Below are 12,877 nucleotides of genomic sequence, written 5' to 3'. Positions count from 1 at the left end.
AGTTTTGTATCCACTTCATTTTTGGTTGCACTTGCTAAATTGATCTCTCAAAACGTATGGACGGAATGGATTTCTCACATACATTGCAGTGGGCCCCACCCAGAATCCTTGCGCAGGAACTTCCTGCGGAAGGCTTTCGCAGCCTGAAAGGGGGCATTGTACGCCTCAGGTGGGCCCCAGCATTGAAAAACAAATGACCGCCTCATCAATTGGTCGAACCATGAGCAACATGGCTCGACATGGTCACAGGTGCATTTTCACCATTTCTACTACAATTCTCAAAATAATCTCAACCGTTGGATTGTAATTTTACAGTCCTAATTGCAGCATTCGTTCTTACAAAGGCATCTCTCAGTGGTACACGTGATCATGTGATGCAACAATCGACCATCCATCTAGAGGACCCTATAATGGACGGCTTATGTTTAAGAAATTACAACTATTTAGACAATCCTATCCATCATTTTCTTCACTTCCTCCCACCGAGTATTGACTGTTGACATGTTTTGTTTTCTACCGTAGATCTGAATCCCACTGATCAGACGGGTAGGATCATCTGATCCATGTTCATTTTGAACCATCTTCTGTCCAAATTAGGCGCAACTAGATGGACCGTCGATGATGAATAACTATGCCACGTGTACAGATAGATGGCTCTATCATAAGAAATTCCATGGCGTTGGCCAAACTCCACTTGTTCTCCTTAAGCTATAGGACCACCCTTCAACCCGAGGATATGCACCATGCACTCGGGTTTTGAGTTTGTACAGGTGTCGGCCCATGGTTCAACGATCCAGATCATTGATCTGTTGAATCCAGCTGTGGATGAACCGTCCATCAGATACCACCCATACTGGAAGATCCTACACGAGATCTTTGATGCATATTTCATGCCCATGTTGGGAAAATGGACGGACAAGCTCTATCAATGAGCATGGCCCACTTTTACAAACTGAGACTAACGTATGAAATGTAAATATTTCAAAACGTGAGGTTTGAAGGGGTTCTTCGGTAGATGTGAAATTTCATTTACATATGTAAACATAAATGGAATTAAATGTAATTCACGTTGGTAAATGGCGTGCAAACAACCGTTCCTTGAATTTGGGTTTTCGTGGAGTGCAAGGAAAATAAATGAAAGAAAGAATGGAAGAAATGAAAAAGAACAACGGCTAACCTATTTGGTTGGGTCCGTGGTCCAAATTGGACCCATTTAACAACTTGGTCCATGTTGGCTTGGGTTGATTTTCAGAGGTCCAATATTGGATTTGTATAGTAATTTAAGTGAACTTCGTTTCAACACTGAAGTCTTGGTATCGATTCCCTAGTGGGGGTGGCTAACAGTGGATTGTGTACTAACCAGCTAACCCAAAAAACAGAGAGAGAGAGAGAGGGAGAGGGAGAGAGAGAGAGAGAGAGGTGAACTTTTGGACTAGACTACATGAGTCTGAATTTTGGATCTGGACCCACTTATTGATCCAATAACATGTTGGTCTTTAGAGTACACACGGTTCAGCTTAGTCTAATTCTAGAGTGAAACTAGAGCTAAATTGTTTCCAATGGTTCCAGGAAAACTAGAACCAGAACTGAACCGTTTGCACCCTAGAATTGAATTGGAATCCGACCGTAAAAAATCGGTTCAATTTCAGTTCAGTCCTACGGTCATGGGCTTTTTATAATATAACCCAATTGAAAAGTTTGCTTTTATAATCCAGCTCAATTGCATGGTTTTTATTTTTTTATAATCCAACCCAATGTTCTTTATTGAAAATTTTCAGTGTAATCTTGTCGACTGTTTGTATGACCCTTTCATCCAAAAATGATTTTGCTTTCAATGTCTCTTGGTGTTGTGATCCATTTGATTTTTAAAAAAATGTAAATATTTATTAACTAAAGGGTCTGGTTCCAAGTTCAGTTACATGGTTCAGTTCTACGGTTCGGTTTGGTTGGGTTCTACGGAACCCTGAACTGAGAATTGAACCGAACTAACTGGTTCTTTGATTTTCAAAACCGGAACCAGAAACAATGCACTTTAGAACCGGATCAAACTGTGTGGTCTGGTCAGTTCCAGTCCAGTTCTACCGGTTCTGTGTGCATCCCTAGTTGATCTCTTATATTTCCCACGGTTGCATGGCATGCATGTCAAAGATCCAAGCCATTTATTGGGTAGTGCAAAGTCAAGATGTTGGACTCTCAAAATTAAGATGGTTAATCAAGTGAGCCACATATGTAAGTTGAATTTAGATGGTCAGATTTGTTTCTTTTCTTTTCTTTTCTTTCTCCAAACACTCATTTTTCTCACTGGACTTCAACTCAATTAGACATAATCTATATTAATGTGGATTATTGTGTGTAGATAGCACAATTCAAGTATATCATCATTACCTATTTGTATTGATCCTAATTATCATTGAAATAATACAACAATCATATCAAAACTAATAATTATGTGGGGACCACCTAATAAAAATCTTATAAGTGTGCATTTACCTTGCAACCTTAGGTAGCTGATGAATGGCATCTAAATCCAGGCATGGCATGGAACTTGTGAGATTTTGCAATTATTATGGATTTCCAAAGGAATAAAGCCATCCCCTTCTTTCCATTTTAAGTTATTTCCAAAACCACTGGTTCTATCTCTCTCATGTCCTGGGCTTGAATGGCCCAAACATCAGATCATTTAAATGATACCTACCCGAACTTTAGGTGCTGAAATGGACGGATGCAACGTGTAGGACCAAGGTGACACCTTCATCAATGACCAATCGAGTGGGTCCCACCATTTGGTGATCCCTAGATGAATTGTCTGTTGTGGATGGACTTGGCCAATTTTAGCCTTTCAATTTGTGGCCTAAAAATAGTTGGTTAAGAAGTGAAAAGAGTCATGATATTGGTGGCTATGATCTTCGTGTAAGGAAGATAAACGGGATTTGGCTTATCCATAGTGGGGCATTGATGTAGAGCAAGTCGCAAACAATTTCATGACCAAGATGGACCAGAGAAGGCTTGATCAGAGGCAGAAGTGATTTGGACCATCAAAAACTTGAATCAAGTATATCTCATAAAGTAGAATGAGTTATCCGACATGCCATATATAATTTTGAGGTCAGAGAAGCTACTTTAGCCACCCAACCCTACCATGTTCGGCTGCCCATGCTGAATTTGTGAGATTCCATCCATCGGGAGTCAAAATCTCATTTTATTTTCGTTTTTACTATCCATAATAAGTTTTAATTTAATTGTAACTCTTCATTTGTTGGGCTTTAGGAGTTGTGTCCAACATGAAAAGTACTTAAAAATGAGGAGAATAACATGGTTGGGCCATGCAGGACACTTCCTATTTTTTGTCAAAAATCATGAAGTATAGTATAAATCATGACGGTCTATAAATAGTAAGTTTACTATTCATAGTAAATCAAAATTTTAGAGAGCTTTTGTTGTAGTTTGATTCCAAAAATTCTTCTAATGTTCATGTCACTATTTAAGAGGATATAAACTTGTTTTTCGAATCAATGAATTTATTATGAATGTTTAAAAATTATTTATATTTTTTAATGGTCTCGAGGTATGTATGTTACGAGTCTAGGTAAGCTCTTCAGTGGTTTCGAAGGGACTTGATGTCATTGTCTCGTCGGCAGTGTTGGTAGACAGTGCACTTGGATTGCTATCGCCCATCAAATGGGTGATCAAAATCAAAGGCAGGCTCCGTTTGAAATTCACTACTAAGATGTTAGGATCATCCAACCATTCTGATTTTGGGGCTACGGCCCATCACTAGTGGGGCCCGTAATTTGGACGGTTTGGATTGATGTGCCATAGGGTATGCAGTGATTTTCCACGCATATGTACCCGCCTACGGTTTCCCTCGAAGGATAGAAGAGGTGATTCACGGCACACGTGCAATATGTTGGGCCATTCATCACATGGGCCCACCATTTCCATGGTACTGCTGTCCTACACAAGTATTATTTTGGCGGGAAATATGTGACAGGACCACAAGCAGTGGTACCTTGCCTGACGTGATCCAGACCGCTCATCTTGAAATCCATACTGTACACGGTTACTTTATTAAATAAATAAATAAATAAGCTCTCTCATCAGAGATCGTATGACCCATGCAGTGTTATTTCAGACAATGTTCCAGAAAAGCATCTGCCAGTTACCTTTGCATGAACGGTCGTGATCTCGGCTCAGTGTGATCCTTTCCATGTAAACCATATACTATAAAAGAAGGTTCAAGATAATCTTCCTCACATATTTGTGTGGTTATGGTATTGATTGTGGTCCCTTTCCCAACTAGAAGTGGGTTCCAAGTTAAACGATCCAACGGTTCGAATAATGGATTTTAAGGGCTGAGATGAACCACAGCAATGTATAGGTGAAACCAACCTCTTTTTTAAATAAGGCTATTAAAGTGTTTGAAACTTTGAAAGGGACTTGGGCCCACCTCCATGAAGAAGGAAATCCTCTCATAAATTTGTTATGTGATCACCTACAATTTGTTGTTGGTTGGCTTAAGCTACAACCCATAACACATGCCAACGTGTCAACTGTGTGTGACATCTTCATCAGAATGGTGGGCCCACTAGGCGTGAAAATCAGGTTGGTCTACTCATTGCTTGGCAACATGTGCATATTGGATCGCAAACCTACATTTGAGTGGACGATAAGCCACTATCAAAAATGAAACTTATGCAAATCATGTTTGAAAGTTGTTGGCCGAATATATCATCGGTCCATCTTTGTCCTTGTCTAATCAAATCTCATCACATCATGTATATGCTGAGCTCGACACAGACAGTCAATACTCAATTCAAGTCCGTCTATGATGCCCCATATAGGGCTGAAAGTCGGGGGGTTTGGCCAGGTTGGTGCTCAACCTTAACCCAACCCAAGATTCCTATACCTCAATCCAAGCCCAACCCAAGCGGGCTTGGTCGGGTTGATCGGGCTGGTTGGGTGTATACGTGCTAATATTTTCGTTATTACATTAGTTTATTATATTTTAATATAGAACTTATTTTTTATATTTATGATTTTATTAATTATATATAAGATTATTCATCATAAAGAACTTTATTTTTTTCTTTAAAAAAACAAGCTAAAATATAGGACGACAACTCCTTTAAAAGTCATGTAGCACAGCACGCAATCTATTTGGGAGAGAGAAATACAGCATATCTTGTTAGCTCGAGTCCTTGGAAATGACATGGACGAATGAGACTCGACATCACTAGTGTGCCTTTGACACAAACGCCACACTCAATTATAATTTATAAGTAACTTATATATTGATCGGGCTCGGGTTATGTCGGGCAACCCGAGACCTCAACCTGAGCCCAACCCAAGTTTGATTGGGTTGGTGTTTGTATAGCCTAAGCTTGAGATCGGACCCAATACATCCTGCTCGAGCCCAACCCAATGTCGAGTCGGTCGGGTTGAACCCGCCCAACTTTCAGCCCTAGCCCTATCTACATGATGGGGGCATTGGTGCTTAATATGTCACGTGAGTAGAGGTGTACACGTGTTGAACTGAGTCGAGCTTAGCACAACTTGACTCTGATCCAGCTCGAACTCGGCTCGGGTCAGTCCTCGAGCTTGACTGGCTAGCTCGGATCGGCTTGGTCAGTAGCTTGGGCCAATTCTAATCGAGTTCGAGCTAAGATCGAGCCTATGTGGCATTTTTACAAACACATGGAATGCATTTTTAATCTCTTATTGTATGTAAAACAACAACAGCTGTTAATAGGTATTTCATCAAACACCTCGTAGGCAACATCAAAATCAAGAAAAAAAAAAAGGTATTTGTTTCATACACATACCTTCCTTGCCACCAACCAACACTTCGTTGAATCATTTCATCAAAGACTTGGTGAGCAACATCAATATCAAAGTAACCGAATCACCGAACTGGTTCATTCTAAGTTCGATTCAAGTTGGGGTTCGATCCGAGTCGAGCCGAGCTCAGGCAAGCTCAAACTCGGTTCAAAAATTTTTCGAGCTCAAAAAATCAGCTCAACTAGCTCTAACTCAATTTCAAACCGAGTCGAATCAAGTTTTTTCAAGTCAAGCCGAGCAAGGTAACCGATCTAACTCGGTTCATATACTGCCCTACACGTGGTGTAACAACCTTGGAAATTTTTATACTAATTTTTCCTTAAGTAGTTGTTTTTGGGGTAATTAGCACTATACTCGATTGCTTGTGAAATTCGCATCAATCACTTTAAATTGTATCTGCATGGCTCAAAACTTGTAGATTAGTTAGTGCTATGTTACTCTGAAATCTGAGATCCATCGCTAAATCCAGTTGTTCTGGGGAATATTTGGAAGATCTGGATCGGACCTGGCTTGTATATGTACTTCACGGACTTACACTTGTACAGTCAACATACATTCATCATTAAATATGTTGCATAAGTGATGTTTTGGAACTCGGGAGCTGAGTTATGCTCGACCCCCGAATTTCAGGGCGTTACACGTGGGCATCTTTGGAATTAAGAGTCCCATTAGCACTTCTCATAGATTTGGGAATGTAAAACTACATATTGACAAGGAAAATTGAATTTCTTCTGTGAAACAAATTAGAAAGGCTGTAGAGCCATTTCCCTCCATGCACAAGATCAGAGCTGTCCATCAAGTGGGCCATGCTATTTAGATCTTCTGGCTTAAAATTCAATCCGTTTCACTCCTTACGAGGGCTATGGCGTACGAAAAAGTGGATGGCTAAAAAAATCTTTTTAGATTGTATGAATCAGTGCGGCCCACCTGATGAGTGACTTTCTAGCACGAGGATCTAATCAAAGGGCCCACATGATTCAGAGATAATGAACAATTGTATTTGAAACACAAGCAACATGGTCCCACTGGTACGGTACAATCTTTCCCTCCAATAGGCCAGCAGTGGACATCACTATCATAAAAACAGTAGACCACTCATGAAAATCATTTTGATCCACTCATTAGGTGGGCCACACTTGTATGTTGAGTTAGACCATCAGTTGTGATCCATTGATTGCAATGTAGTAGACGGCCTGATTTTTTCCTAGATGATCATCACGGTGGGGATTATCATTTTTATGGACGCAAATTGGGCACTACCTGCAGTCCCTAGCTAGTAACAGATAAGGTCTCTGACGGGCCACCTTGATGTATGAGTTTTATCCACACCGTCCATCCATTTTTCCATATCATTTTAGTATACATGCCAAAAAATGAGACAGTTCCAAGGTTCAGGTGGACCACACCACAGGAAGCAACGGTGATAATGACACCTACAGTTGAAACATTCCTAGGGCCCACCGTGATGGTTAATTTCCATCCAACCTGTTCATAAGTTTACATAGTCTTGAATGAAGAGAAAAACACAAATATCATCTTGATCCAAAACTTCTATGGCTCCTAAAAATTCTCAACCGTAGGTGTTAATCCCTACCGTGTGGTCCACTTGAGCTTTGAACTGCCTCATTTTTTGTATTTGTACCTAAAGTGATATAAAAAAAAATGGATGGACAGTATGGATAAAACCATACATCATGGTCTCCTCTCAGAGACTAAGAATAGTACCCAACACAGATTTTTTAAAGAATGTGATTTGAACCATTTGGGCTTAATCTAGATACAAAGGTCTTCCTGATCAGTATTGTTGTGGCCCATTGGCTAGTGGGACAACACAATTGTAAACCTTGCTTTCATGTGATTAAATCTCATTTGAAAATTGTTCCAAATATCTTGGAAGACAGGGAGATTGATAGAGTGGGCCTGAGAGTACAGTGTTCTTTTTTACAATAAAACACCGATTTTCTTGTTGAGTCTCAATTCCAACTCGTTTTCATTATAAATGGTGTTTATAACTGCGTCTAATTTAGGTGGGAAGCATCTTGCATGCTTATTGTTAGTTGAGCATGATTTTAGATGTGTTTACCAAGAAGAAAAAAAGTTATGAGAGCTTAGAAGATACGAGGAAAAAGTGACATTTCCTTTTTAAATTATTTTCTAAGAAAATATTTGGAGGAAAAAAAAAAAAAAAAGACAAAGGGAGGGGTTGGAAAATTTTTGGACAATTAGCGGCCATTTGGATACCACCAAATAAGTTACTTTTTATACTTATAGCAATAGATAAGTAAGTTTGGTTTATGATTAGTTATAAGTAACTTTCTTACTTAAAATTATTTAATTACTGCAATTAATTTTTTTTAGCTTTTATAATTTTTATAAGTTGTTGAAGAGAGGCATTGGAAGAGACCAAAGTGAAGAGAAGCTAATAAATATGTTATTAATCAAAGATATTTATTTGATTAATAAGTAGAAATTAAGATCGCTACTTGAGGTATATGCCGCGGAAGTTACTTATGATCCCAACGCCCTTATTGACTTCAACCCTTGGGTAAGAATGTCTTGTTGTCGAAAGCTAGGTGTGACATACTGTGATGTCTGTGAGAAACTTATCATGTCCATTTGTTTTGTCAACTTATGTCAGGGCATTTGCCAAAAAAAGTGGTAGATCCAAAAATCCAGCTATTCAACTGGAAAAAAACGAGAGGAAAATGCCTACAGTTGAAACCTTTCTAGGATCTATATGTCATGATGTTTATATGACATCTAGACCGCCCATAAAGTCATGCATTCCCATTGTGATGAACGGAAAATGTGATAATATTAGCCTGATCTGAAACTTCTGTGGTCCCACAAATCTCTCAATAGTTGGTGTTTAGTCCCCACTGTTCTAGCATGTGGCCCATTTAGGGGTCATCATATTTACAGTTGAGGAGAGGGTAGTGATAGAAAAGGGAATTTCTCTATTTAGTAGGAATGTACTGTAGAGTGATTTGGACCCGAACGCATTGCACTGATCTTCCGAGATCATCGGTGGAGATCTCGAACAAACCCGTGCCTCGGTAGTATCTGTAAATCCTCGGCTAGAATCTCAGACAAATAAGTTTGGCAAGATTTGGAAAGTCGGTCCCAAGTCAGAACTAGTTGAAGCACGCACTAGGAGGTGTTCGGCCGACCTGGATTCCTCTGTCAGGTTGGTATTGAGTTCCTTATGGCCCGGAGTAGGTTAGCAGTCAACCTACTTGTTTTCAGAGAGTATGTTAGGAAATTGAGGCCGAACTCCTTTTTTGTTCAGATTGAGGATAGGGTTGAGCTCTTCGTCACATTAGTTATTGATTGACCTCGTATGCACACGGATGTTCAACCTAACCTTATCTGATTGGTCAGTCTTCTTTTAACCAAAATAGAAAGTATTAAAAAAAAAAATCTCATTTGAAAGTGAAGTTATAAATCTATAAAATTGAAAGCATTTCTTGTAATGAAATAACTTCTATTGGTTTTAAAGTTAATCTCTCCTGACTTGCATACTCTTGAGTTATTTAGGTTTGTTTGGTTTCACAACTACAACAGTGAATAGTTGTAAATGAGTAATGATTATGCATTACTTATATTGATTGCAATGATGATCATGCTACATTGTTGGTTTCAACCAAAATTTATTATAATAGGGAGTTTATAATATAAAAATATAATGATTACAATTTACTTTACCTACTTATCTTGCAAGTGTATTAGGCTCTTTATTTAAGACCCATAATTTCTATACTTCTATGAATAATAATAATAATAATAACTCATTTACTTTGCATTTCATAGAAAGTAGGAAAACCAAACATGTTCTTAGGCCATGTCTGGTCATACGTGGATGCATATAAATAATGATAAATAAACAATTTTGACGTGATATCTATTTGTTTAGCTAATGAATTTGGCTTCCAAAAATGAGCAAATTTTAACTTTATAATAGGTGGGGCCCACCATAATGCATATGTCATACTCACATCATCTTATTTTCTTTTCCCGTCATTTTAAGACAAGGGCCCAAAGAAAAAGTATTTCTGTGGACCATGCCACATAAAGTAATGGAGAACGCCTACCTTTGAGTCCTTTTTAAGGGCTACAAAAGTGTTGGATTGACATAATTTTGGCTCATACCCTGAAATTATAAGACAAAATAAATGACCTACAATTATATGACAAAATAAATGGATAATGTGGATGAAACAAGTCATACATCACGGTAGGGCCCATAGAGATTATGGATGTAATTATTGAATAAATCATATTACTTATTTACCACAAATTTACATGCATTTACTACTAATCAAACAGACCCTAATGACACACGTAAAGAAATTTATAATCATTGTAATTTTTCTTAATATAATTAAGAAAATCTTTAATGTAAACCATTATATGTTATATCCTGTTATATTCTGATGACATTAAAGTAATGTAGAATAACTATTATTATGATTTTACTTTTGATACGCTGAACACAAGCAAACACAAGTGTTGTCTGAAGGTTTGAGAAATCAAATCCGTAGGGGGATATGAATTTAAGAAATCAAATCCATGAATTTGATAAATCTCTGACAAAACCCAAACAAGAAAATTTTTGAAGTCCTGACATCTCCGGCCATGCAAGGAAAGTGAGACGGATAAAAAGAAAAAAATAAAAGATTGATTTTACGTGGCACATCGTGACAAACACGTACCAAGATATTAGCAGTCCAAAAATGTGGACCCACGGTAGGTGTGACTTTAACGTTGGATTGACTAATAGACTATTGTTGGTTGAATCTGGACCGTTGACTGTTTTTTTGTTGTGAACGGTCCATTAGATGGCCACCTAGCTAAGGGCTAGGAACACCCTTTCATATGATGTTTTGGTAGTGACCAATCAATAATGGAGCCTACGTTTTGGAATTCGGACAGCATAATCAGATTGCCTGTGACCGTCTGTGTGGGGCCCACAGAGATGTCCATGACAAATCCACTCCGTCCATCTGTTTTGAAAGACTACAATAGGACAGCACGCTAAAAATCAATAAGATCCAAAACTCAGGTGGGTCACACCTACAAAGGAGTGGGAACAAAAACATTTGAAACCTTATAACCATGATATTTATATGCCATCCAAACCGTAGGAACAAATATCATCCTGATACAAAACTTCTGTCACCTCAGGCGTTCAATCCCCACTGCTTCGTGCGGTATGGCCCACATGAGTTTTGGACCTGCCTGTTTTTAAGAATCCTGTCCTATCGTGGTCTTTCAAAACAGATGGACGGAGTGGATTTGCAACGGACATCTCTGTGGGCCCCACACAGCCCCGGGCATAGGAATATCTCTGTGCCCGGGGTCAAAGGCAATCAGCTCTTATAGTTGAGGTGTGTCACGTCGAGTGTACATTATCTACGCGCGGGAGTACAAAGAGGCATAGTCAAGAGTACAAGTATGGAAATCTAACGCAGCCTAATTCCAACCGTCAGATCGGCAGAACTGGATCAAATTCCGCTAATCGACGGCTGGAAGTTAGATTGAAAACTCAGATATTGTTCAAGGTACATCAATCCATTGGCTGGGATCTAGGATGTATGGTAACTCCATGTACTCGCGGGTACTATATCATTTTCCAACTTCTAGCTGGTTGCCTTCGGACGCGGATTTCCTGCTCAAGCGTTTGGCAGGAAGTTCATGTGCTGGATGTTAGGTGGGGCCCACTGTGACGTTTGTTAGAAATCCACTCAGCCCATCTGTTTTTGCAATCATCTAAGGAGAAGAGACCAAAAACCAGGTGGTTCCAAAACTAGAGGCGGCCATATGAGAGGAAACAGTGGGTATTTAGTGACCACCGTTGAAATATTTGTATGGCTACGAAAGTTTCAATCGGTCTAATTTTTGTGTGTTTTTACTTCATCCCAGTGGGATTTACCTTATAAACGGTTTGGATGGAATATAAGCATCAAGTTGGAGGCCAGGAAAGTTTCAACGGTCCAAAACTCTTTCCATAGTTTTTCCTCTTATATGGCCGCCTTTAGTTTTGGGTCCACCTGATTTTTGGTTTCTTGTCCTAAAATGATCTGGAAAAACAGATGGACGGAGTGGATTTCTCACAAACATCACGGTGGGCCCCACCTACCATCCCACCTCAGTAACTTCATGCCAGTAGGTTTGAGCTGGAAATCCGCGTCCGTTGCCTCTCCCACCAGTGATTGGTTGGCGACACGTAGGCACGATTCCATGCGTAGTTTGACTGAACCACGTGCGCATGTTAGTTAAGAGTTCCTTTGCCTCCGGGGTGACTCAGGATCGAGCGTCCGTCCACCCGATGGGACCCACATACTGACTTTTATGATGATCGGAACCGTCTATGTTTTGGATTCTGGGCTATATGTGCTATCATAAAAATTTGAGACTGAAAATATGATCCTAACCATCACCATTTGTAAATGAATTTAGAAAATTAAAAAGAATTTTTCAACGGTTTGGATTCAACTTTGAAAATCATAGGTTACGACCATCACTGGAGTGTGAATATGTGAAGATAGATTAGATATAATAAGGACGGAAGCACTTAATCGGACTACCTCAGCATGTGGGCCTCAAGGGCTGGCGACGCACGCTAGATTCTCAGTCGCGACAGAGGAAAAACGGTCAGTAAAACCTTTCCATGGCCGGTTGGATCCTGGGACCATGGTGAACCGAACTTAGGCAAGTTTTTGGTCGACAGCGAATTGTAAGTTGACTTTCTCGGGTGAGATGGGCCGAGTGCTTCTCATCACACGTGCCAAATTGAAACGATTGAGCGAGATCCAATCCATTCATCAGATAGGTCCCACTTTGATCAATCTTAATCCGAATTGTCTACACATGCAGTTTTACACGAGCCATTTATCTTTTTTCAACCGTCCAGTATTTTCATGCAATTGAGGCCTGCTGGTTAAATAGCAAGTCTGTTTTCTGGGTCAGGGCAGCGTGCTTACACTGCACGGTGTGTGGCCCAGATATCACACACGTATGCACTGGCACATGTGCCGTG

Source organism: Magnolia sinica, chromosome 14 (assembly GCF_029962835.1).
Source record: "Magnolia sinica isolate HGM2019 chromosome 14, MsV1, whole genome shotgun sequence".
Classification (NCBI taxonomy): Eukaryota; Viridiplantae; Streptophyta; class Magnoliopsida; order Magnoliales; family Magnoliaceae; genus Magnolia; species Magnolia sinica.
Note: the sequence above shows the minus strand (reverse complement) of the source record.